Source organism: Pristis pectinata, chromosome 8, assembly GCF_009764475.1.
Source record: "Pristis pectinata isolate sPriPec2 chromosome 8, sPriPec2.1.pri, whole genome shotgun sequence".
Lineage (NCBI taxonomy): Eukaryota > Metazoa > Chordata > Chondrichthyes > Rhinopristiformes > Pristidae > Pristis > Pristis pectinata.
The window spans coordinates 80,173,180-80,198,380 of NC_067412.1; the positions used below are offsets into that span (position 1 = coordinate 80,173,180).

Consider the following 25,201-nt stretch of genomic DNA (forward strand, 5'->3'; position numbering starts at 1 on the left):
GTCAAATTTTCCATTTGTATTATCTCTGAATAAACAACATGCTCTAAAATAAATAGGACCAAGAGGAAATATTTTTCTAGGCTCTGATTCTGGAATTCAGTGTCTATCAGATGGGCAGTTAGCAGGATGATCACAATGGTGGATTAATATAGAAGAAGGATACAAATCATTTTGTACACATCATTTGGATACAAATCATGTAAATTTGACAAACTTCCCAGTAACTTGAACACTGATAAACAGCTTGCTGCAATAGAGATATGGGGAGGTGCAGGGAATCTGATGAACCAGCCGCAAGGTAAGAAGGTAAGATTATTAAATCAGGGTTCAGGACAAATATTGCAGTGATAAAGAATTATTTAGAATTAAATTTAATCTGTGAAAAATCCATTGTATAATTCAGTTCATCCTTGGAAACCAGGAGTGCCATGTCTTCTAATTGGCTCTTTAATGCATATTGATTTGATCATTTTGATTCCATATACTAGGAGGGTTTATACCAACCAGGTGCCTCATCTCTATTTATGAACACAGGTGCCAGAGCTATAGCTGTTATTTGACACCAAAGTTGCATTGTGCAATGAAACTTCCTCATTTTTCATCAATTAAATTGAGGTCTGCTGTAAAATTGAAGGAGGCAAGACTTCAGCAGCACACCAATCTTGTAATTTTGGACTAAAATCATCCTGCTTGTGCTGAAAGAAAAAAATGAAAGAGAGATTAAGAATTAGGATTTTAATTAAATTCCTGAGCAGGAATTTATTAGAGTTGGATGGGTGTTTTATTTTCAATGCAAACCAAACAAGCCAATTCAGAGGATCAAGGAATTTTCAGTGCAAATCAATTGCATATCAACTTCCTGCAATCTTTTGTCATTGTTCAAAATGCAGAAACCATCCCCATTCATAAATCTGGCCACATCCAAGTCAGCATTAATTAGCAATACACATTTCCACACACTCCACTTGTGGTCTCACTAGTGCCCTATTTGACTGAAACATAGCCATTTGTTTTCAATTCTCTTAGCAATAAACAGTAGCATTTTGTTAGCTTTCCAAATTACTTGGTTTACCTGCACATTAGCCTTTTGTGACTCATACATTAGGACATCAGATCCCTCTGCATCTCAGAGCTCTGCAAACTCACCACTTTCATAATTTGCTTTTTTTATATTTCTTCATGCCTCTATTTAATTCTTTTGTGATTTTCTTTTACTCTTCTTGAAGCTTAGAAAAGTGAAAGGGACCTGAATTGAAATGGATAAAATCCTGAGAGGTCTTGACAGGGTGGGTTTGGAGATGATGTTTTCTCTTGCAGGAGAAGCTAGACATAGGGGTCATTGTTTATAAATAAGGGGTTGTTTTTTTAAGACAGATGGGTGATTTTTTTCCTCTCTGAGGGTTGTGCGTCTTTGAAACTCTCCGACTCTCCTCTGCAAAGAGCAGTGGAAGCAGAGTTACAGAATTTTTATGATCTAGAAGTGAACAGATTCTTGATAAGCAAGGAGGTGAAAGGTCACCATGGATGGACAGTAGTGCAGAGCTGAGGTTGTAATCTGATCAGCCATGATCTTATTAAGTAATGGAGTAGGCTTGAGGGGACAATTTACTCACTTTTGCTCCTAACACTGGCATGTTTGTAACTTTACCCGTTTGCAGATCTTTATCAAGATTCTACCAATTAAGTTGTTTGTCTCATTTTCATTATTAGGCCACCTTGTGAAAGGAACTTCAGTGATAAAAAACCTCATGTTTAAATTCACTGTAGGATTCATTTCTTCTCCTTGATTTGATTCACCTTCCTCATTTCAATGTTCAATAATAAGGCCTCATGGACTAAATTCCAACCAGAAGATGAAAAGAATGCATGAAACAAAATGTGATCTCCACCTTCTGAATAATTTATGTTCTTGTATGGATTATTAAGTAGAGGTATACAATTCAGAATAATTTTCTTCCTCGTTACAGTAAAGAAAGACATTCCTGACATACATACATGATGAAGTTTGATCTTGTCTTTTCTTGTATCTTCATTTTCATGTGTGTCTACAAATCTACATTTATAAATCAGAACTCGTGTAAGTAATAACTTTTTGGATACTTTGTCACATCTTAAGACTACTGTGATTCCAGGAGTTCAAATTTCCTTGCATAATTTCATGAATCCACGTTAAACGTATTTGGTTACTTTGGACTTGCGATGATGGTGTCAGTGGCTGCCCATCATAAATATCAACTAATCTCCATTTGCATTTGATTTCAATGGATAATTAAACTGTGAATCTCCAGAAGTTAAACTCCAAAGAGGATGTGATGATATATATTCTGTTTTACTATTTTGATCAAATCTAAAATGGTTCTATTTCTCTATTCTAATAAGCAAGCACAGATGAAAACTGCTTGTAACTGAACCCTGGGAGCTAGGTTTGATCTCTGGCAGCCTTTGCAGAGGTGGAATTATCTGCCCACAGTGCCTCAAAGGAAAACACGGCCAGGATTGTTAATTCTACAGTCTTCCATTGTCCAGGCTATGAAGTCATTAAAGCAGTGGAGGAAAGTGTTTGAGATGAGGAAATTTTTCAAACAAAAATGGCAGTATGAGACATGGCAAGGAGATAGCAATATGAGTTGAGGTTTTATTAATAAGGTATGCAGACAAAGAATTGCATTTTAATACTACCTTCCATGACCTCAGGACATCAGATATGTTTTATAACTACTGAAAAATTTAGTCTTTTGACATGAGAAACACAGCAACCAATGTGTACATCGCAAATTTCCATCTACAGCAACATGGTATCTACCTAATCCATTTTAGTGACTTTAGTCTGAGGTAGACTAAATTGAAGTAGAACTGTGTTCCCTGTTATGTGTTAAACTTAATATGCAGTTATATTGATTGGAACCAAAGTTCAGAAATGAGTTTCAAAAAAAAACAATACATCATGTTTAGACATTCACAAAAAGACAAATTTTAACTTGTGGGAACCATAGTAACCAGGACTAAACCTACACAGCATAAATGTATATTTAAAAGCAATGGTTTCAGAATGTCTAGCCTGATCTCACTTGCTCTTCTTCAAGACACTGCCTTGAGCTCCCTTACAACTCATTAGTGAAACAAAACCTCCAACACACTCTCAACATAGAACTAAAGTGTTGGTCATGATTTTTGTGCTCTAGTCTCTGGAGTCTAATAGGTAAAACTGCTTCTCACTGTGTCACAGTCTATGTTCTTAAAAGGAATTCTTGTGCCTTCAAACTGAGTTGTTCTCAGTAAGTCAAATTCTGATCACTATTGGCTAGGCTGCTGGGAAAAATACTTCATCTCTACAGGAAGAAGCGAAGATATTAAAAATAAACCCATCTTGCACTAATATTTCTCCTAAATGAACATTTATCTTGCTAGACTGTCACAGTCTGGTCCAACATGAGCTTTTCAAAAGCTACAGTGGCACAATGGTTGGAATTCAAAGAATCAAAATGGAGAGAATAAAACAGGTAAATAAATAAATTGTGTCATTGTGACGAACTGCTACTTTGTGTAATGTGAAAGTGGTTGGTGGAAAAAAATGTCTCTTTTTAGGATTATATTCTTGTTGAAAGCGAGTAAGGTAAATCTAGATTGCATTTTCAGAACTGGCTTAATTGTTGGTCTGTAAAATATACTGGTGAAGTAGTTTATTTGGGTGTGGACTATGAACTGTTGGTGTTTATTTACCCATGCTACCATTGCACTTACATTATGTGAATGCAGTATGTTCAGCCTGCTAAAAGACTGATGTTCATCAATGGATGAAGGAAGATATGGCCAAACAGGAGTCATCATAGAATCAGAGAACAGTACAGCACAATACAGGCTCTTCTGCCCACAAAGTTGTGCTGACCTTTAAACTTCACCTAAGACTACCTAACCTCTACCTCTGCCATATCCCTCTATTTTAAATTCCTCCATATGCTTATCTAGCAATCTCTTGAATTTGACCAATGAACCTGCCTCCACCACCACCCCAGGCAACACATTCCATGCCCCAACCACTCTCTGGGTAAAAAACCTTCCTCTGATATCTCCCTTGAACTTCCCACTCATTACTTTAAAGCCATGCCCTCTTGTATCGAGCACTGGTGCCCTGAGAAAAAGGCGTTGGCTGTCCACTCTATCTATTCCTCTTAATATTTTGTACACCTCTTTCATGTCTCCTCTCATCCTCCTTCTCTCCAAAGAGTAAAGCCCTAGCTCCCTAACATCCCATATGCTTTCTTAACTACCCTATCCACCTGTGAGGCAACCTTCAGGGATCTGTGGATATGAACCCCCAGATCCCTCTGCTCCTCCACACTACCCAGAATCCTGCCATTAGCTTTGTACTCTGCCTTAGAGTTTGTCCTTCCAAAGTGTACCACCTCACACTTCTCTGGATTGAACTCCATCTGCCACTTCTCAGCCCAGCTCTGCATCCTATCAATGTCCCTCTGCAATCTTCGACAATCCCCCACACTATCCACAACACCACCAACCTTTATGTCATCTGCAAACTTGCCAACCCATAGAGTTGGCAAGAGAAAGAAAATATTGAGCACTGATAAAGGTCAGAAAATTCCAAAATAATATAATCAGCTCTAAAGAGGTACCATCTTTATTCAGTGCACAGTAGGTTTATTTATTTGTAGAAGAGTTACAAATGATGTTATTGTTACAATGTGTTGTGCATTGCCTTCCTGATTTAAACCAAAATGACTGGCAGTTTGGCTCCTGCCTCCCTGCTGATTAGGACAATTCCCTTTTAAGGGCATTTTGTTACATGTAAAATCCATCATGTATAATTGTGATATTACACACAATTGAACAGTATTTTACTGATATTGTTTTACAATTAATAAATTGGTAAATTGGTTTATTATCGTCACATGTACCGAGGTAGAGTGAAAAACTTGTCTTGCATACCATTCATACAGATCAATTAATTTACAAGAATGCATTGAGGTAGCACAAGGTAAAACAATAACAGAATGCAGAATAAAGTGTAACAGCTACAGAGAAAGTGCAGTTCAGGTAGAAATAAGGTGCAAGATCATAACAAGGTAGATTGTGAGGTCGAGAGTCCATCTTATCGTACCAGGGAACCGTTCAATATTCTTATAGCAGCAGGATAGAAGCTGTCTTTGGGCCTGGTGGTACATGCTTTCAGTCTTTTGTATCTTCTGCCTGATAGGGTGGGGAGAAGAGAGAATGTCCAGGTTGGGTGGGGTCTTTGATTATGCTGGCTGCTTTACTGAGGTAGCAAGAAGTATAGACAGTCCATGGAGGAGAGGCTGGTTTCCATGATGTGCTGAGCTGTGTCCACAACTCTCTGCAGTTTCTTACAGTCACGGGCAGAGCAGTTGCCATACCAAGCCGTGATGCATCCAGGTAGGATGCTTTCCATGACACATCAATAAAAGTTGGTGAGGGTCAAAGGGGACATGCCGAATTTCTTTAGCCTCTTAAGGAAGTAGAGACGCTGGTGAGCTTTCTTCCCCTGGTGTCTATGTGGTTGGATCAGGACAGGCTGTTGATGATGTTCACTCCTAGGAACTTGAAACTTTCAACCCTCTTGACCTCAGCACCATAGATGTAAACAGAAGTATGTGAACCGCCCCCCTTCCTGAAGTCAATGACCAGCTCTTTTATTTTGCTGACATTGAGGGAAAGGTTGTTGTCATGACACCATGTCACTAGGCTCTCTATCTCCTTCCTGTACTCTGACATAGTTATTTGAGATACGGCCCACTACGGTGGTATCATCTGCAGACTTGTAGATGGCGATAAAGCAGAATCTGGCCATGCGGCCATGAGTATATAGGGAGCAGAGTAGGGGGCTGAGGACACAGCCTTGTCGGGCACCAGTGTTGAGAATAATCATGTTGCTGCCTGTCCTCACTGATTGTGGTCTGTTGATCAGGCAGTCAAGGATCCAGTTGCAAAGGGAGGTGTTGAGTCCCAGGTCTAGGAGTTTGGAGGTGAGTTTGCTTAGAATTATGTATTGAAGGAGGAGCTGTAGTCAATAAACAATAGTCTAACATAGGTGTCTTTACTGTCCAGATGCTCCAGAGATGAGTGTAGGGCCAGGGAGATGGCATCTACTGTCGACCTGTTTTGGCGATAGGCAAATTGCAATGGGTCAAGGTTGTCTGGGATGCTGGAGCTAATGTGTGCCTCGACCAGCCACTTGAAGCACTTAATGATGATGGATGTCAGAGCCACCGGGTGGTAGTCATTAAGGCACGTTACCTTGTTCTTCTTAGGTACCGGAATGATATCGGTCCTCTTAAAGCAGGTGGGAACCTCAGATTGTAGCAGGGAGAGGTTAAAAGTGTTTGCAAATACCCCCACCAGCTGATCAGCGCAGGATCTAAGGACAAGGCCAGGGACACCATCCAGGCCAAATGATTTCCATGGGTTCACTCTCTTGAAGACTGATCTTATGTCTGCAATGGTGACTGTGGGTTCAGGTGCATTGAAGGCTGTCAGGGTGGGTGGTAACATCCCAACCCCCTTCTGTTCAAACTATGCATAGAATGCGTTAAGCTCAGAGGGAAGGGATGCGCTGTTGTCGGCGATGCTGCCTGAATTCGTTTTGTAGCCCATTCTAGCATGTAAGCCCTGCCACAACTGACAGCTGGTCTTGCACTCAATTTTGGACTGATATTGTCCCTTGGCATCTCTGATAGCTTCATGGAGGTCATAGCTCAATTTATTGTACAGGGCAGAATCACCTGATTTGAATGCCACAGTCCTGGACTTCAGTAGGGAGTGGATCCTCCGGTTCATCCATGGTTTCCGGTTTGGGAACACCCAGGTTGTCCTCTTTGGTGCACAATCCTCAACGTACTTGCTGATAAAGTTCTTGACAGTGGTGACATACTCATCCAGGCTGGTAGCTGAGTCTTTGAACATGGACCAATCTATTGACTCAAAGCAGTCGCATTGAAGCCCATTTATTTCCTCAGACCAGCACTGTACAACTTTCTGTACTGGATCCTCCTGTTTCAGCTTCTGTTTGGATGCAGAGAGAAGGAGCACAGCATAGTGGTCTGATTTACCAAATGTAAATATTAATTAAAACTAATGTCCCAGGTTCTTCATTCGGATTTAGTGAATATCATTCTTTATCATTCAGAATCAATAGGATTTTGACTTTTTACCACATTTGAGTGCATGCATATTTGCTAAGAAATTCATTTAGGCATGAAAACATCTGCTGAAGGGTGGTTCATGGGGAACCTCCTCTATTTATTCAGCTGCTTTTCCCAGGATTTTCATGCTTCCCTTGTATAAAGTTTTAAGGCCACAAGGGCTTGTTAGTATACATTTCAATGGGTAATTTATAGAAACCCATGTCTAGATGAAATTAACCTGTACTAATTTGCATCATGCCTGCATTTTTTAAATGATAAACAAGAATCCAGCACTGTTTGAAGCCATTGTGCAGCATGGGGAATATTAGACAACTGGAGACACAGACTGTGGAGAGAACAGCCAGATTCTGCAATGCTGACATCAATATCCTGGTGGGAGAAGTGGACACGAGCAGAAAGGTCCAGCATGTCCAGGAAGCCTTCCAGGAGAAGGCAGAAGAGGCAATGAACAGTTGTCAAAATTGTCAATGCATGCAGTGATGCCCCTAGGATGAATTCCAAGTTCTATAAGAAGCTTGAAGACCTCATGTGCGATCAAGTGCAAAAGGCAACAAATCCCACCTGCTGGCAAATACACAACCACACCTACCTCCTGAATCTAACAGTCCCTAAGCAGTCTATATTCCTTCTTCTGTCTCATAAAAGGTCACACATTTACTACTGCAACATCACCCTTGCACACCTTGCACACGCTTCCAGCTATTTAATGATAGCAGGCATATCCAATGGTCGCATTGCAACACACTCACTAGTCTCTTTCCTCTCTCTGGAGGGCAATGGTAGGATGCAAGGAATGAGATTCCACAGCCATAGCTGGAAGAGAGGTCCAAGATGCCAATGGGATTAAATAGGTTTCTTGTGTCTGCCTCATTTCAAACACCCACATACTCCCAGGGTTTGTTCCTGGATCACAAGGGACAGAGAAAGAAGGTGGCACTGCATCATTCCTAAGAGCCTCATCCTCAAGATTGGATTCTGCCACTCCCTTCAGCTTAATGCAGCCATGATGAGAGAACTTAGAAGTAATAGAGCAGGCAAAGGCATGGAAGGACAGGCATTAAGAGGATGTATAATTGTGATTCCTCAATGGCTGAAAAGTTTTGGTCTTGATTTGATGTTTAAAAAAACTTTGAGACAGTTATATGTTTTCGTCTGGCTTTCATGATTTGTACAAAAATAAACATTGGTCAGTAACTTGGGAACTATATAACGCTTATGTTGAATGATTTTAAACATTGAAGTTCCAGTAAATGATTAAGCCTTATATCATTCTCCAAAATGCTCCTGCAGATCACAGCTGTCAATGTTATTCTTCTGTTCAACATTTCCAGGAAGCTGGAATGGAGTGATGAACTATAGTCAGGGTTTAGGCTTGTCCCCTAAGAGTTATCTGGCCATCAGGTGTTGTGACTGAAACAAAGCAGGCACATTTGGACACTTCCAGACGAAAGAGTCTTGCAACCTGCCTGGTTGATCATAAGGATGTTCTAACAATAGTGGCACACTTCCAGGAGGTGTAGAGTTGCTTCCCTACAGCTCCAGTGATTTGTGTTCAATCCTGATCTCAACTGCTGTTTGTATGGAGATTGTAATTCTCCCTGTGACCACATGGACTTATTCTGGATGCTCTGGTTTCCTCCCATATCCAAAGACATACAGGTTAATTGCCTCAGTAAATTGTCCCAAATGCATAGGTCAATGGGGAGTTGATGGGAATGGGCAAAGAATAAAATGAGATAAATGTGTAGGGGCGCTTGATGTTCGGCATGGACTCACTGGATCAAAGGGTCTGTTTCTGTGTTGCATGACTATAATTATCTGTGCATTCAGGGTAGTGGCTTTTGTTCATTTCTCGATCCGTCAATAACATTTGTGCAATCTATTGCTCACTGTACATTTGGGAAGCTCAAAATCTGGGCAAATCTGCATGCTCCATGGCCTGAGGTTCCATACTAAAGGAGAAAATAATGAATTTCTCCTCCTCAATTAGTAAGCCTCATGTGAAGTCAAGTAGACAATGAAATGCTTCAACTACCAATATTTGACAGACATAAGCCTGGATGGATGGCTGAGAAAGCTCACAGTGAGACAAGCACATATGGCTGGAATTGCCTGTAGATCTAAGTCACCACTGCCTTTGAAAATCTTAACATCTGGATGAAGAACACCTTGGACAAGACTATTGCTCTCAGAAGACACTTGGGTGTGTGAGGTGAATGGATATCAGGTAATCCCCACCTGAACCCTTTTCTTAGACCATAAAATATAGGAGCAGAACCAGGCCATTCGGTCCATTGAGTCTGTTCCACCATTCATCATGGCTGTTTTTCTTTCTCAACCCCCTTCTTTGTCCTCCAGCTCCTATATGAAGGAGGTTTTGCTTCAGCCGATCACTTCTTCCTATTGGTCATGTAGGAAGCCAAGCCAAACCAAAATGAATGTATCCTACTTTAAAAAAATAGTTTTCATCAGTAAAATTTTCTGAAAACTCACTTTTGAAGCTCTGAAGTTTTGTACAGCAGAACCCCACAAACTCTCCTCCAATTGACTCCCCAACAAACAAACTAATAATCTCCATTAAATAACACAGGTGTAGGACTTACTCTTGCTGTCAGTGCTGATCGTCTATCTATGGTGTGCACCATGAATTTGCAAATGCCTGAACCAATTTGACAGGAGACTTTCAAAATGTGTGCAGCATGACAATTGATGTCACCCTTCCACACTCTGTGTAATTTGGGCATGTTTGCATGATATACATGAATAACTGCTTTAAAATTTTCAATATGCCCAAAATACACCATGAGCTGTTGATTGTGGCCAAGTTTGTGCTTCACTTCAGTCTTATTACACATAAAATGTGTTGTGCAATTTAATTTTTATGCTGTGACCACTTGCTGTTGGGATAGTAAATGACAAAAACTAACATTATGTTCCATTACCTATATTTCTTGAACAAACCAAAAACCTGTTTAAGTATTGAAGTATATCAATTTTTATTTGTTCTAATATTGTGGAGTCAAGACTCCTGTAAGATTTCACTAAAAATACAATACAGTGCCTTCGCCATCAGACAGCAAGAGCACAACAAATGAATTATTATTTGTTATCAAGAATATATAAATTCTATGCTTAAAGACAGCCATGGTACCATAACCATTAATAGAGCCTTTACTAAAGGTACAAGCATTTATACGTTTTCAATCAGCTAACAATAATTGCATGTCTTAGCAGTCATGGAATTTTAGAATTGTGTGTGAAAACCTGGAAATTTATTTGCAAAATGTAATTGAAAATTAGATTTCTTTCTTCCAAAATGCAATAACGAACAGTTCCTTGTCAAGTGTGCACGTAATGATGTCATTCCGTACACAGTAATCCCATTGGAGCATTGTAGGGCGACTTAACCCACATTGTTCTTGGAGTGACTGTTGCTATCCACTCCTGGAACAGCATGGTTTTACTAGTGCAGCCCTGAAGCAGGACGCCTGGCAGGTAATTTACATTTATAATATGTAACACAGGACAGACCACAGATGCTGGAAATCTGGAGCAACACACACAAAATGCTAGAAGAACCCAGCAGGTCAGGCAGCATCTATGGAGAGAAATGACTGGCTTCTGCCCTCTTCCTTTCCAGTCCTAATGAAGGGTCTAAGCCTGAAACGTCGACAGTTCATTTCCCTCCACAGATGCTGCCTGACTTGCTGAGTTCTTCCAGCACTTTGTGTGTGTTGTTGTTACATGTAGCACCCTTCCCCCACCCCCCATGAACAGATCCAATGTGTCTTCTGGCCTTCCTGAAGCTTGCAGCTCGGTACTCTTTGGAAGTATGTTTATGGTGCTGAAAATGAACAATACTGAGTTAGTTACACCTGAGGCTTTGTGTCATGGGCCCAGTTCAAGTTTTCAACAGAACAATGGAAATCTAAACTGGTTCAAAGACAATAGACATGAGCCCAGAGCTATTGGTAGGGGGGAGATGAAATAAAGTTGTCCTAGGCAGTGTGGAGAGAGCATAGAACATCAGACTACTGCACAAGTTCAGAAACAAGCACACAGGCAAGTGAAGTCCTGAATCCATAAGAGGTCGCACTGGTGAAGGCATTTCTTAGGGAATGATGATCCAGAATTGAGCATGAGCATTTATATTTTGTGTTATTTTGTGTCTCACCAGCCCTTCTGGGAAGTAATAAATTATGTATACTGATTTCTGATCACTGACATTTAAAAGAATAGAAGGTGAGTGAGATCAGTTTGTGGTTCAACAACCAAATGACTACTTGCATGATAAAAACCCATTGCCAGTCAAACAAGCAGTACTGAAGAAGCACATTAAAAGTGTATATTGTTGGCAACCAGTTATTATTTAAGAGTTTGTTGGGGTCTTTGTGTTAAAACATCGGGTTGAACAGAAGAAAATTAAAAACAGAGTAATATGAAAGCAAACTACAGCAGATGTTGAAAACTTGAAATTAGAACAGAAAATGCTGGAAATACGCAACAGATCAGGTAGCATCGAAGGAGGGAGAAACAAAGGTAAGATTTCAGGCCAATGTCCTTTCATCAGAGCTGATGAAAAGCAAAATAATAATGAACGATGATAGAAGTGTCTTCTTGTTCAATAATGTTGGCAATAGTTGAATGTACATTTTAAAATTTATTCATGGTATACAAATGTCATTAACAATACCATCATATATTGTTCATCCCTAAATGCTCCTGAACTGACAGGGAGTTAAATCACATCACATTGGTCTGGAGTCACACATGTACCAGAGTGGATAAGGACAGCAGACTTCCTCTCCTGAAGGACATTAGAAAACCAAATGTTTTTTTACAACAGCCCATTGGTTTTATGGTTACTGCACCTGTAACTACCTTTACTTCCAGATTTATTTAATTATTTGACTTTAAATTTCCCAGCTGCCATGGTGGGACCCATACTCTTGTCTCTGGATCAGTGGTCTAGAACTTCAGCTGCTAATTCAGTAATTCAACCATCGTGCCAGAGTATCCATAAAGGTGTAGTAGTTATTTGCAGTGAAAAAAATTAAGACAATTCAGATAGCACGCAACTCATTAAAGGGAATAATCTCTTGCTGTTGTTCCACTAAATATTGTTTTGTGCTCCAAAATATAGTAAGAATTTAATATAAATATCCAGCAGATCCCAGTTACCTGTTAAACATTATTAAATCACTTCAAAATTCATTACTATTGACCTTTATTCTATTGATGAAGAGGAATTTCTTCAGCCAGAGGATGATGAATCTGTGGAATTCATTGCCACAGATGGCTGTGGAGGAAAGTCACTGGGTATATTTAAAGCGGAGGTTGATAGGTTCTTGATTAGTAAGGGCATCAAAGGTTACGGGGAAAAGGCAAGAGAATGGGTTTGAGAGGGAAAAATAAATCAGCCATGATCGAATGACAGAGCAGTCTCGATGGGCCGAATGGCCCAATTCTGCTCCTATGTCTTATGATGATAATTACCTAGAGAACTCATTCTCTCTTCCCCATCCATGCTTGTTTTTATCCTGTACTTGTTTCCTGAAAATGATGCAAATTAAAATGCATTTAAAGAGAGAAAACATGGAAAACGAGAGCAGTTGGTCATTCAGCCCTTCAAGCCTGTCCCATCATTCAATATGAACATTACTGATCATCCAAATTCAGTATCCTGTTCTTGCTTTCTCACAATAAACCTTGATCTCTTTAGTCCTAAGAAGCACATCTAACTGATTTGACTTCAACTGCCTTCATTGGTGATAAATTCTACAGTTTCATCATTCTATTCTATGGTGATTTTTTTTCCTTGTCTCAGATCTGCATAGCTTATCTTTAATCCTTAGACTGTGACCCCTGGTCCTGCTCTCCCTGCCATCATAACATCCTTCTCACAGTTAGTCTGTCCAGTCCTGTAAAAATTTTGTAGATTTCTTTGAGACCACATCTCATTCTTCTAAACTCAGATGAATATATGCCAATCATCCCCATGTCTCTTCATATGTCAGAACTGCCATCCCAGGAATTAACCTGATGAATCTTCACTGCGCTTTGTCCCGAGCAAGAACAGCCTTCCCCAGATAAGTAGACTAAAACTGCACACAACAGTGCATCAGGATTCTTTTGTCTGATATCCTTCCTCACCTTTGTATTGATTTCTGCCTTTCCATTTTTTGCCTGTTCTCCTTAAGCATTGAATGCTCCAGGATATTCAGTTCCCATCCTCGGTCACCTTTACCCATATCTCCATAATTGACATACTATATCCATTTACATTTACTGATCCACAGATATTTGTACCATCTCCCTTTTTATGGTCACCATTCTGAACAACTTATGGTCTCTTTTGCAAAGCAGCTTAGTGTTCCAGTAAAAGGGAATCTCTTTATTGGCATTTTCCCAATGGCTGTAAACTCAATTAAGATCCAGTCTTATGTCAATGTAATTTATTAATTTTGCATCTTTGAGTGAGAATCTATGTCATTTATGTTCTGTAGAGCCAGATTGCTGAGGACTGCAGGGTGAGCATTAGTGGAGCACGGATAATGATACCTTCACCACAGGAAATGACCTGTTTCATATGATGACTTTTATTTTGAAAGGCTAATGGATGTCCTAACCAGCCAGGATATTACATTTAATATTAACTAATAAGAAGTGATGATGGATTTCTTTGTAATAAGACCTGAGAAAATGAGCAAAGGATCAGGAAACTTGACAAGCAATAAAAATATTGGCATAGATATCACACACATTATATCCACATACAGTATGCTTCAGGTGAGTGTAATAAACAACTTGCTCATTATCTGATTTCTTCTAGGTGTTTTCAGCAACATTTGTTGCTTTAGTGCCACTCAGGTCCCCTCCCTCAGCTCTTCTTCCAGTATATTTATAACTCTGTCCATGCCACTTCCTGATCTTACCTCTTTAAATATTCTGGGTAGAGAACTCCAGAGATTTGCCACCACAAATTCTATTCTCCCAGTTTCTTTGCCTTTACTGCAAGTGTTCCAACAATGCCATCTTTTCTGGTGTTTCTGATTATGTCATTTATCCTCAACCAAGATGGTTAGGTCCATTTCCTATCTCTTCTCCCTTCCCGAAGTATCCAAGGGATCCCTTGTCCCCAACCCCCACACCTTCATTCCCAGCCATGTTCCTTTCCGATCTCAGATACCTCCAAAATGATACCATCACCAAACGTAGCTACTTTTGTCTTCCCTTTCAGCTTTCTGAAGGGCCATTCTTTCTGGGATGCTCTGCATCACCTCACCATCCCCACCAGCAGTCATTCCTGTGCAACTGAAGGAAAGGCAAAGTCTGATGAAGGGTCTTGACCTAAAACGTCAACTGTTTATTTCCCTCCATAGATGCTGCCTGATCTGCCGAGTTCCTCCAGCGTTTTATGTGTTGCTCTAGATTCCAGAATCTGCAGTCTCTTGTGTCTCTGAAATGCAAGATCTGCCCTTCCCCTCTTCTTTCTCACTTCCTAAGGCCTGAACATTCTCTACAGTTAAAGCAATGACTTCTTTCACTTTAGTAAACTGCATTGACTGCTCATGATGTGGTCTCATCCACTCTGCGGACACCATAACCAGACTGAATGATCATTTTTTGGCACACTTCCATCCACTTTGCAAACTTGATACCGAGCTTCTTATCATCTGTTACATTAATTCTCAAATCCTCTCCTGTTCTGGCAGCTTTGCCTCAGACTCTGCACTGTTCCAATGAACCTCAACATCAGCTCAGGCTATCTTCTGAGTAAAATCATGACAGATTTCAAATGCAACATTATGGTCAATAAGTTCAGATCATCAGCATTTTCAGCTTTATTTATAATTCTTATCATTCACAGAATTGTCAACTTATAACTTCAGACAATAATCTCTCCCAATTTACATATACACAAGTTAGATATTGTTTCTATGTTTGTCTCATTATCATCTTCTTTCACCCTTGAGTATCACTCTTTTGTCTACTATCCTATCACAGACCTTCCTTTGTGTTCTTTTTGTTCCTCCCCCTTTCTCTGCACCTTAAAGCTCACTTATCTCTCACTGTTGCTAGGTTCTGACAAAAGACCACTGGCCAGAAAAATTAACTCCGCTTCATTGATGATTCCTGACCTGCTGAGTAGTTTCTGTTTGTAGGTAGGATTTCGTGCAGATATTGTGAGAGGACAGACTGTTCTGACCAAGCTTCGAGTTAGAGTTGTATCAGGATATTCTTTTCCTTCCACACTTATACTCCAGTTGGCTCCAGTTGGGCATTCAAGTTATATGGAATAATGTTTCTGCAGATCCAATATCATTAACTATTGGAAAATCTTTCCATGATTAACCTTTATTATAACCTCTGCTTTCTTTCCTGTGATTCCATTTGCTTTTCATAATAGGTTAGCTATACTCTGTTGATATGTACATGGACTTTTGTAAGGAGATTACTTGTTTATAAAAAAAAAGCTCAGAAAATCAAGAGCTATCATTTATAATAGGTGCAGTGAAATGTCAACTGGAACTTTCTCAAGGATATTGATATTGTAATAGCTAAACTCAAGACAGACTTGGCAATGCTCAATTTGCAAATCAAATCTTAATGGGCTTCTAGATGCAAATAATAGGTTTTTCAAGTGGAACAATTATATTAGCCAAAGCTCTTTAAAGATCCAATAATACCAGTGATGGCAATCTTTCTTTTGAGCTTTTATCATATGTTAAACTTCCATCTTAAACAAATTCATGTCTTCCTTCATTGAATATTTTGGACTGTTGTGGGCCGTATTCCATGAATCAAGAAACAGCTCAGTCACCACTGTGCCCTTCTATCTGACTATCACTTTCCCAGTAAGAGGATAGAGGAATGTTCAGATTTCATTGAGAGTAATAGCTAAAAGTCACATCCAGATTCCATTTAGCATAAGGGATAAATATTTCATCATTCTGTTTCATCTCACAGTTCTCAAGTGGAAAGTAGAATGGAGAGGTATGGATTTGTGAAAAATACTTTGATGTTGTCTCGCCAGAAACCGTACTGAAAGAAAATCCAGTTGACCATTAGCCTCCAATGGGGATAAGATATTGGGTCATTCTGTAATGGAACTGGCATGACTAAATGCATGCTTTAATGCATTTCCCATTATATTCTAGCATAATAAGATCCTCATATAAATGCAGGGCACATTCATCAAGAGGACTAACCATGTTTGTTGATAGTTTAGTAGTACCGTAAATGTGCATATTTTATTTCTGATTGCCCTAGTAAAATGGCTGACTACTCAGTCTAAATAACTTGACATTGTACATATTAAAATAAATGTGTTACGAGGATTGGCAAGTACTGTCAAATTTAACTGTGTAAATTATTTATGATGTTCCTGCAGTGGCCCAATGGTGTTTACAGAACCACGATATCAGTAATTTTAAATTGAAAGTTAGACTGGGTCTATTATCAGAATCAGTACCAATAATGTCAATTCATTAAAGGGACATTCTGAAATTGGACCTTGTACATAGAATCTTATTTCATTAGCTATGTGAAAATCAAAAAAACAGCTGCAGATGTTAGAAATCTAAAATAAAAAGAGAAAATGCTGGAAATATTGAGCAGGTCAGGCTGCAGTTGTAGGAAGAGCAACAGAGTCAATGTTTCAGACCCTTCATCAGAACTGGGAAGTTGACAAATAAAGCTTGCTAAGCTGTAGAGGGTAGGGGTGAAGGGATATATCTCATAATGTAAAACCAGGGTGACCATAGGGATAAGCTGAAAACAAGGTTACTGGTCAATGAGAGAGTGAGGACATAAGCATAAGAACATAGACAAAATCACATAGGATTTGCAAAATGCAGAGCAGGAAGACGTACCCAGCAAACCAGGCAGGGCATGTCCTCCACACAGAGAGGAAAAAGAAGAAAAAAGCAGAAAGGTGTTGGGAGGTGGGGAAACAACATATTTTGTGACAAGTACTATTGAAACTACATGCCTGTCTGCAAAACCCAAGGAAGGCCAGATAACTTCGAGAAGTCCTAAGACAGATGTTAAACCCTTCCATGGATGACACTAAGGAGATTAACACCTGTATGTTCTGGCCATCTTTGTCACCCTGAAAAACCAACCCCTGTAACCTTGGGTCAGATAATTATAATAGGTCATTTCTTCCCCCATTGTCCGTGTGGAAGAAAATATTAAATTGCCATTAACTGTTAATTACATAAATAAGGAACATTATAACACAACAACCAGGGCCTACCCTTATTTTGTTTGGAATGGTATATTACAATTCAAAGAAATATAGCAGGCTGGTCCAAATATGAGTAATCAATGAAAAACTGGTTCAGTTGTGCAAATCATAGAATTGCTATTGTACGTGGAGCTCCAGTGACCTTAGTTCAATATTGTCATTGTTCAATACTTAGTTCAATATCTTAATGCGGTAGTGTCTCTGGAGTTTGCATATTCCCTCCGTGACTAAATGGGGCTCTTCTGGGTGCTTCAGTTTTCTCCCATGGTTGATGGGAATGATGGGAAGAATACATCTGGACTACTGTAGGATTAGTTTAAGCAGGTAAACAGGTGCTTTGTGGCAGTGTGGGCTTGGTGGGCCACAGGGCCTGTTTCCATTCTGTGTGACTCTATAAGCAAAAGCGCAGTGTGTTATTAAAATGATGCCATTACCAACTGAAATGCAATAATGAGTAAAAGAGAAAGTTCACTCTCATAAAAATGTGTTCATTAGTTACCAATAATATTATGTATAAAAACTGGAAGGATTTGGCAGGCCTGGGGATAATGACACTGTGTTAATGTTTGAAAGATTATGGACCTGAAATATAGCACTATATTTCTCACATTCTTACTTAAATTACTGAGCTTCTTGAGCTTTCTCTGTATTTTTTATGTGAGCAATTCAGTATTGTCATGTTATTTTGCTTTAACTACAATGGTAGGTGCTGGTTGACAAGGTTATTGGATGCAAAATTCTGAGTCTATGTTCCAGAAGTATTGGTTTCTATCCAACATAAAGCAGGCTGAGAGACTGCATGCAATTTTTGCACAAGGCTCGTAAGAAACCAGATTCATTTAAAATAGATTGACATGAAGCCACACCAGATAGTTCCAGTCTCAAATGCTTCAGGGAAGATTGCACAGAAAAGTTAACAGGTACACATCTACCAATGGTTCTGATGAAGTTTCACCTTATTAGATAACTGCCAGGCATTCAACAGCCAGTTGATGTCTCACAATTCGACCCTGGTGCAATGAAGTCAATTAGTTCAAGTTCAGTCACCCATTTACCCACCAAACTGCATGACTCCTTCCTGGTTATTGTTCTCACGTCAATTTTATGCTGTACAGTGTACACAGTTTAACAACACAAAATGTCTGGTGGATGGTAAATTTCATGATGAGTGACTAACAGATGATATTTAACAAACATGGGCTAATTTTTGAACCATTTTGGTGACCGAGTTTAAAGATGGCGTGCCATCAGGTGCTTCCTCCAGGATGCACCATGATGCTGAGCAATATTAAGGAACCAAGGAGTTCACTGATACCTGGGTACAGGAACCGTAAAAAGGCCAGAAGCATAATTCTGGCTCTGCTTTGATTGCACTGCAGGATAATGCTTATGGGCTTTGTCTTCACTCTTGCCATCACTGTGTCATTGAAGTGTAAAATATGAAGGCTGTTCTTTACCATGACCTCTTATTGTTGAATAAGATCCTTCTGCTTAGTGGGTAGTGGGAGTATATAATTACGTACAATTGTCTGTGTTCAGCCTGTCATTGAAAGGAAGAATTATTTCAATTTAAAGATACAAAAGAGCATAATGAAAGGTTCACCCAGGAGCCAGAAAAAAACATCTCAATCAGGAGGTGCATTCCAACAATTTCTCAGTTGTTATATTACTTCAATTAAAAATGAAACTTCACTTACTCAGGAATATGGAAAGTGTTATTTCAGAATATTTCTTGGAAATAGGAGACAGGAGAAGGGCTACTTAGCCTGCCAAGTCTGTTCCACCTTTAAGTGAGATCATGGCAATTCAGTGACCTAACTCCACAAACCTGCCTTTTGTCCACATAATTTTTACTTTTGGTTAACAAAAACATATCAATCTTAGGTTTAAAATTAACAGCTATGTTGTTATTTATTGTCATTTTCAGAAAAGAATTCTATATTTTGACCACACTTTGTGTGTAAAAGTTACCAAAGACTTGGCTCTAAATTTTAGGTTATGTTCTTTAGTCCCAAACTCCCAAAGTTTGGTACTAAGGGAGTACCACTGGAAATGGTTTCTCCCTGTGTGCCTTATGAATTCCTTAACACCTGAATCAAATCACCCTTTAAGAGACAGTATTAGTGCATCTGGGGTGAAATCATAATAAATGAATGAATTCTATTTCCATTGTTTTAACAAAGGAATAAACAGTTTCTCATTGTTACAGTAGCTGTCATGAAATCTCATATGGATTTGTTGATACATTTGCATGAAAATAGTTATGGTAGAATTTCACCTTAATAACTAGTAAGACATTCTACCCAAAATAGATTATATTAACTTAGAGAGAGTGACATCCTTCAGTGAAGTGGAATAATCTGAATGTTACCATCATTCCACCATATGCTTCAATATATTTGTCAGAATGAAGTTTGAATAAACAGAAGACATTTTCATATTACTGCTGCATTCTACTGTAAATAATGAGATGGAATCCTGTGACAGACCTTTTCATCCATATTCCTCCATTCTAATTAGCATCAACAATATGTTGTCAAATTTGCTATAACTTGTCAAGAAAGTTAATTAGGTATAGTTTATGGTTGCATATAAGAATTGGAATAGGGAAGATCTGTCAGGAGGGAAACTAAGCTCATCATTTACATCAATGACGCCTTGCAGCCTGTGCTTGAGCTGATGCACACATCACTAACATTGACAAATGCGGGCATTACCCAGGAAAGGGACTAGTTTACTGGCGGATTATGTTTGTCAGGACATAAGAGGTTTAATGTCATTCAGAAACAGCCACAATAAGAACAGTGGTTTATTATAGTGGGAGAAAGAAAATAGGCAGGCAAAATTGGCCAGACTTTTATTTGTTGTTAGCTCAACAGATTTTGATATGTTTCTGCCATTTAAAAAAAAATTGTGCATTGAAAATATTGTATGTAGTTTTGCACCAGATGGTTATTCATTTTTCTCTCATGCCTGCAGCTTAATATATACTTCTGTTTGTACTGGGTACTTGCCTCTTTCTTATCCTAGTGATCACTTTTTATATCTTCACAGTAGATTGAATACTTGTGGACTTTTTGGTCGAGTAGGGATGGGGGGAGGAAAGAAAAAAAGATTATGTCCAAGCCCCGTTCTACTTTCACTTAATATTCTCAAACACATACATTTCAGATCTTTACTACCAGAAGTTATTTGACATTTGTATATTTGAGACCATGGCAGATTTTATTTCTTCTCTCTGAGTTCAGGGTCAATTGCAGGATTGTCACTAACTGCTGCTCAGCTGAGAACAGCAGAGATGGGAGATCAAACTCCGAACAAAATTATTTTTATCTCCAATGCTCCTTGAAACCACAGGTGACGTTATTAAAAATGAACCTTTACACTATCCCCATGAAGATACCCAACCCTTATTAAGAGTGCCTATCAACACAAAACCCTTACCACTCTACTGATCAAACTCTTGCCTGGTAGAAGCATGCTTAAATGAAGGAAGAGATAACAAGCAGCAGTTTTAATCCTTGCTGTGTTGAATTGTGTTTTACTGTTTCCAAAATGTAGATATGCCACTTGGTTGCTTAGTTGCAGCAAAATTAGCTCAATGATCTATTACACTGCAGGTAAATTTTCAATTCTAGATCTCTCCTGGTTTTCACTAAATTGAGTAGAAGTATATTCCATGGTAGATTACTGATAATTGTAATCTGCTGTGTCATTGACACTGTCAATTATGGCAGCAAAGTTGGCTAGCTCCATGCTGAGCATGTCTCTTCACTACTTTGCAAGCCACAGTTTCAACCAAAAGAGAAAATGCCCACCTTCAGACACCAATCACAAATTTGATGACCGTCCAATATATTGTCCAACTAATTTGTCAAACCATTCATAATTAGGTAAACCTCCTGGACCACTTATGGTTTGAAGACAAATGTAGCTATAAACATCTTCAATGAAAGGTCGTCAGCCTGAAATGTGAACTGTTTCTCCCTCTGCAAATACTGCCTAACCTGCTGAGCATTTCTGCCATCTTCTGATTCTCACCATCCACAACATTTTATTTTTGGACATCTACAGTGAAATTTGAAGACTTATTTTATTAATTACAGTTATGGTGTCTGAGAAGATTATTGCTGGGTGATCATGAATGCAAACAACTTCTCTCCTTTCTTTACGCCACATATGTCTCTTTTCCTTCCAAAACTGTTTTGCTGATTTTCTTTGCACTAACAAAATTATCCTTAAAAACAAATGTACAAGGTTGTCAAGACCTTCAATTTTTCCACCTCCTGTTTAGGATCTACTTTTATTGATAAAATATAAGAAGCTTTGGGTAAAAAAAATCATCGATAAATAATTTTCTTGTAAATTGGCAAGCAGGATAGAAAGATTTAGGTCATATTTCTATCAAGGGACAGTTGTCACAGTCCAATCTCTGTCTTTTCTGATTGTTAGTATTCTGATCCTGGAGTCTGGGAAATAATTAAAAGAAAGAAATTGTGCTGCATTTGTAACTCTAAGTGCAATGTAGGAAGAAACCTCTTTTTTTTGAAAATCAAATATGTATGAAATGTTGTTCAACAGGTTAGTACATGTATTTAATAGACCCATAAAGCAAAATATAATCTTTGAGCTATTCAGTGCAATCACTATTGTCATTTGAGAGCTGCAGTGCAGATTTGGCTGTCAAATCCATCTGCTGTAGGTCAGATCTATTGTCTATGGATATTGATATTTATTGTGAATTTTTCTTTCATCGCTGAATAAACATCAAGAAGGCAAATGGAATGTTGGCCTTCATTGCTAGAGGGGTTGAATTTAAGAGCAGGCAGGTTATGCTGCAACTGTACAGGGTTACTGGTGAGGCCGCACCTGGAGTACCACATGCATTTCTGGATTCCTTACTTGAGGAAGGATATACTGGCTCTGGAGGTGGTGCAGAGGAAGTTCACTAGGTTGATTCCGGAGATGAGAGGTTAGCCTATGAGGAAAGATTGAGTCACCTGGAACGATACTCACTGGAATTCAGAAGAATGAGAGGGGATCTAATAGAAACATATAAAATTATGAAAGGGATAGATAAGACAGAGGCAGGAAGGTCATTTCCACTGCTAGGTGAGACTAGAACTAAGGGACATAGCATCAAGATTCACGGGAATAGATTTAGAACAGAGATGAGGAGAAATTCCTTTTCCCAGACAGCAGTGAATCTGTGGAATTCTCTGCCCAGGGAAGCAGTAGAGGTGACCTCATTAAATATACTTAAGACACAGTTAGATAGATTTTTGCACAGTAGGGGAATTAGGGTTATGGGGGAAAAAGGCAGGTAGGTGAATCTGAGTCCACGGCCAGATCAGACATGATCTTATTGAGTGGTGGAGGAGGCTGGATGGTCCAGATGGCCTACTCCTGCTCCTATTTCTTATGTTGTTAAAAATAAACATTTTTTTTCTATGATTGTACAATTGTCTCACCAAGGCAACACCAACTCTTTGATGTATTACGGTTGATGAGGCAAGATAATAAAAATAAAGGGAGTATTGTGTCTGGGTGTGGTGGTCTTCAAATCTGAAGTCCATTCACTTGTCAGCACGAGTCAATAGGATACTGGTATGGCATGCCATCCTTGGATTCTGCTCCCATTCCTTACTTTGCAGCTATTGTGTGCCAGATATCACTGTGGAATAGGTGACTTCATTCAGGACGGACAAGAGACCTGCCTGTAATGAAGGAACTCACCTACACCAGAGTGGTGTAGGTGACTTCCTATGTGCTGCCTTACTTTGCCAGCTAAGCCATCAGGAGACCTGAGAGATAAAAATATTTTAGGATGTCAGCATGCAGAAAAATAACTCTCCCACATGGCATCTTTACAAATGTCATTAAAAATGAATGTTTTGCTTGAATGTGATCTTTGGATTACACCGTATAATTTATAAAGGTCACTGGGGAGCTGCAATACATTTTTGGCAGTCAAAGGCATCTGTTGTGGATTCGACCTTTATCATGTGCATACAGGCTATATACATCCAAAAGCCCCAGGGGCTCTACAGATTCTTTTATTCTGTCTAAATTATATTCTTTAATGCTTTATGGTTATGGTTGTGTTACATTGTATAATCTCCATATATATATTACTCATAAAATTCAACTGGTATTGTACTTTGACTTCAAAAACACTGGGAAATAGATGACACCAATGTATTCTCACTCTCTTTCCTTTTTACATGTAAAAGTAGTGTTTAAATCTAGACCAAAATTTGGGGCTGATTTTTTTTCATTGATTTCAAAGATAATGATGGTGTGAGTCAATGGCAGAATCGGGCTATTGTTGACAATTGAGAACTTTACTGAGGACCACTTACCCGGAAAACCAAATATCGTTGATGGAGACACAAGAGACTGCAGATGCCGGAATCTAGGGCATCTATGGGAGGGAAGGGAATTGTCTACATTTCTGGTCAAAACCCTGATCTTGATGTCAGGTTTCAAACCTTTGATGATCCCTTTCTCTCTATAGATGCTGCTCAATCTGCTAAATTCTTCCTGCAGATATTATTGATGTTTCTCTGGGCTCCTTTTGGGTGATTTCTAACCTCTAGTCCCATAAGAAACAGATCATATATTAGCATTGGTCGACAATAAAAAAAACCTTCAATTAGATCTGGCCATCTCATACTTTGAGTTTCACAATCAGAAATATTTATATGTCCTGCACCCACTGATAAAGTCTGATATCCTGAGAGAAGCAATAACTGAATTATAAACCCAGGCCAAGGTGGAGAGGGAGTTAGGAGGGATGTGGAGTGGAATTCATCCAAATTCGTCTGCTACAGACAATTAACATATCCGGTACTGACAATTTCCTAATGGACTCATACACCAGACATTGGGCACTTGACAGTATCGGTCCCCATGCAGATCTCTAACACTTCAATGGAATTTGGATCACATTTTTAGTATTCTCTATGGAGGATCTTCAACACAATGTTATCACATTGTCCTGTGAGTGTCTGTTGTTGAGTACTGCTGGAACAACATAATCTTAAAATCACAGCACCAAACTGCCTTCAATGCAAACAAATTACTTACCTGTATAATTGGGTATCTCCCCTCCCTCCACTGAAATGACCATACTCCTCCACCAACAGCCCAAATCTCCAGCTAACCACTTTGATCACTCTCCCCTATCTGTACCCAGATAACCCTACAGTTAGTCCCCATTTATAATTTGTTCTAACCTTCCCTCCACAATCCTCTTTCCTGTATTCTCCCTGCTCTTCCCAACATCCAAGCCATTTCTCAAGATCTTTAAATCTGCCAGTTCCAACTGTGGTCACAGATATGGCACAGCAGAAAAGACATCAGGACCTGTTGAATGTATCTCACACACGTCCCTTCATGTATTGCATTATTAAGGACCATATGAAGAATCAGGGACTGGTGAGGTCAGGGCTTTTGTGGAGGAGGTGGGGCAGATGGTCATCTATCAAGTTGGAATCTTGGTCATCACCTCTGTTGAGAGATTGGTAGTCAGGAGTCAAGCCCAGTGAGGGAGCATTCGATGACTCGGTGTGTTGATGTCACTGGATGTGGCATTTGGAAGAGTGCAGAGAGAACCTGAAGAAGCGTACATCCTCCAGCCTGAGGGAATTCTCGACTCTGTTCAAACTTGCTTGGGGAGAGGCGGGTGGAATATTAGAATTAAAATGCCCTGAAAATGGCAAATAACCAGTGAACAAAGAACAATATGACCTAATTTCCCAGACAATGC

At 39.2% G+C, this 25,201-nt stretch overlaps 1 protein-coding gene across 7 annotated transcripts in view; it reads left to right on the plus strand.

Moving 5' to 3' along the window:
* Nucleotides 1-25,201, plus strand: part of tenm1 (teneurin transmembrane protein 1) — a 1,611,625-nt gene that overhangs the window by 565,156 nt on the left and 1,021,268 nt on the right. The gene's annotated exons all lie outside the window — the stretch shown is intronic.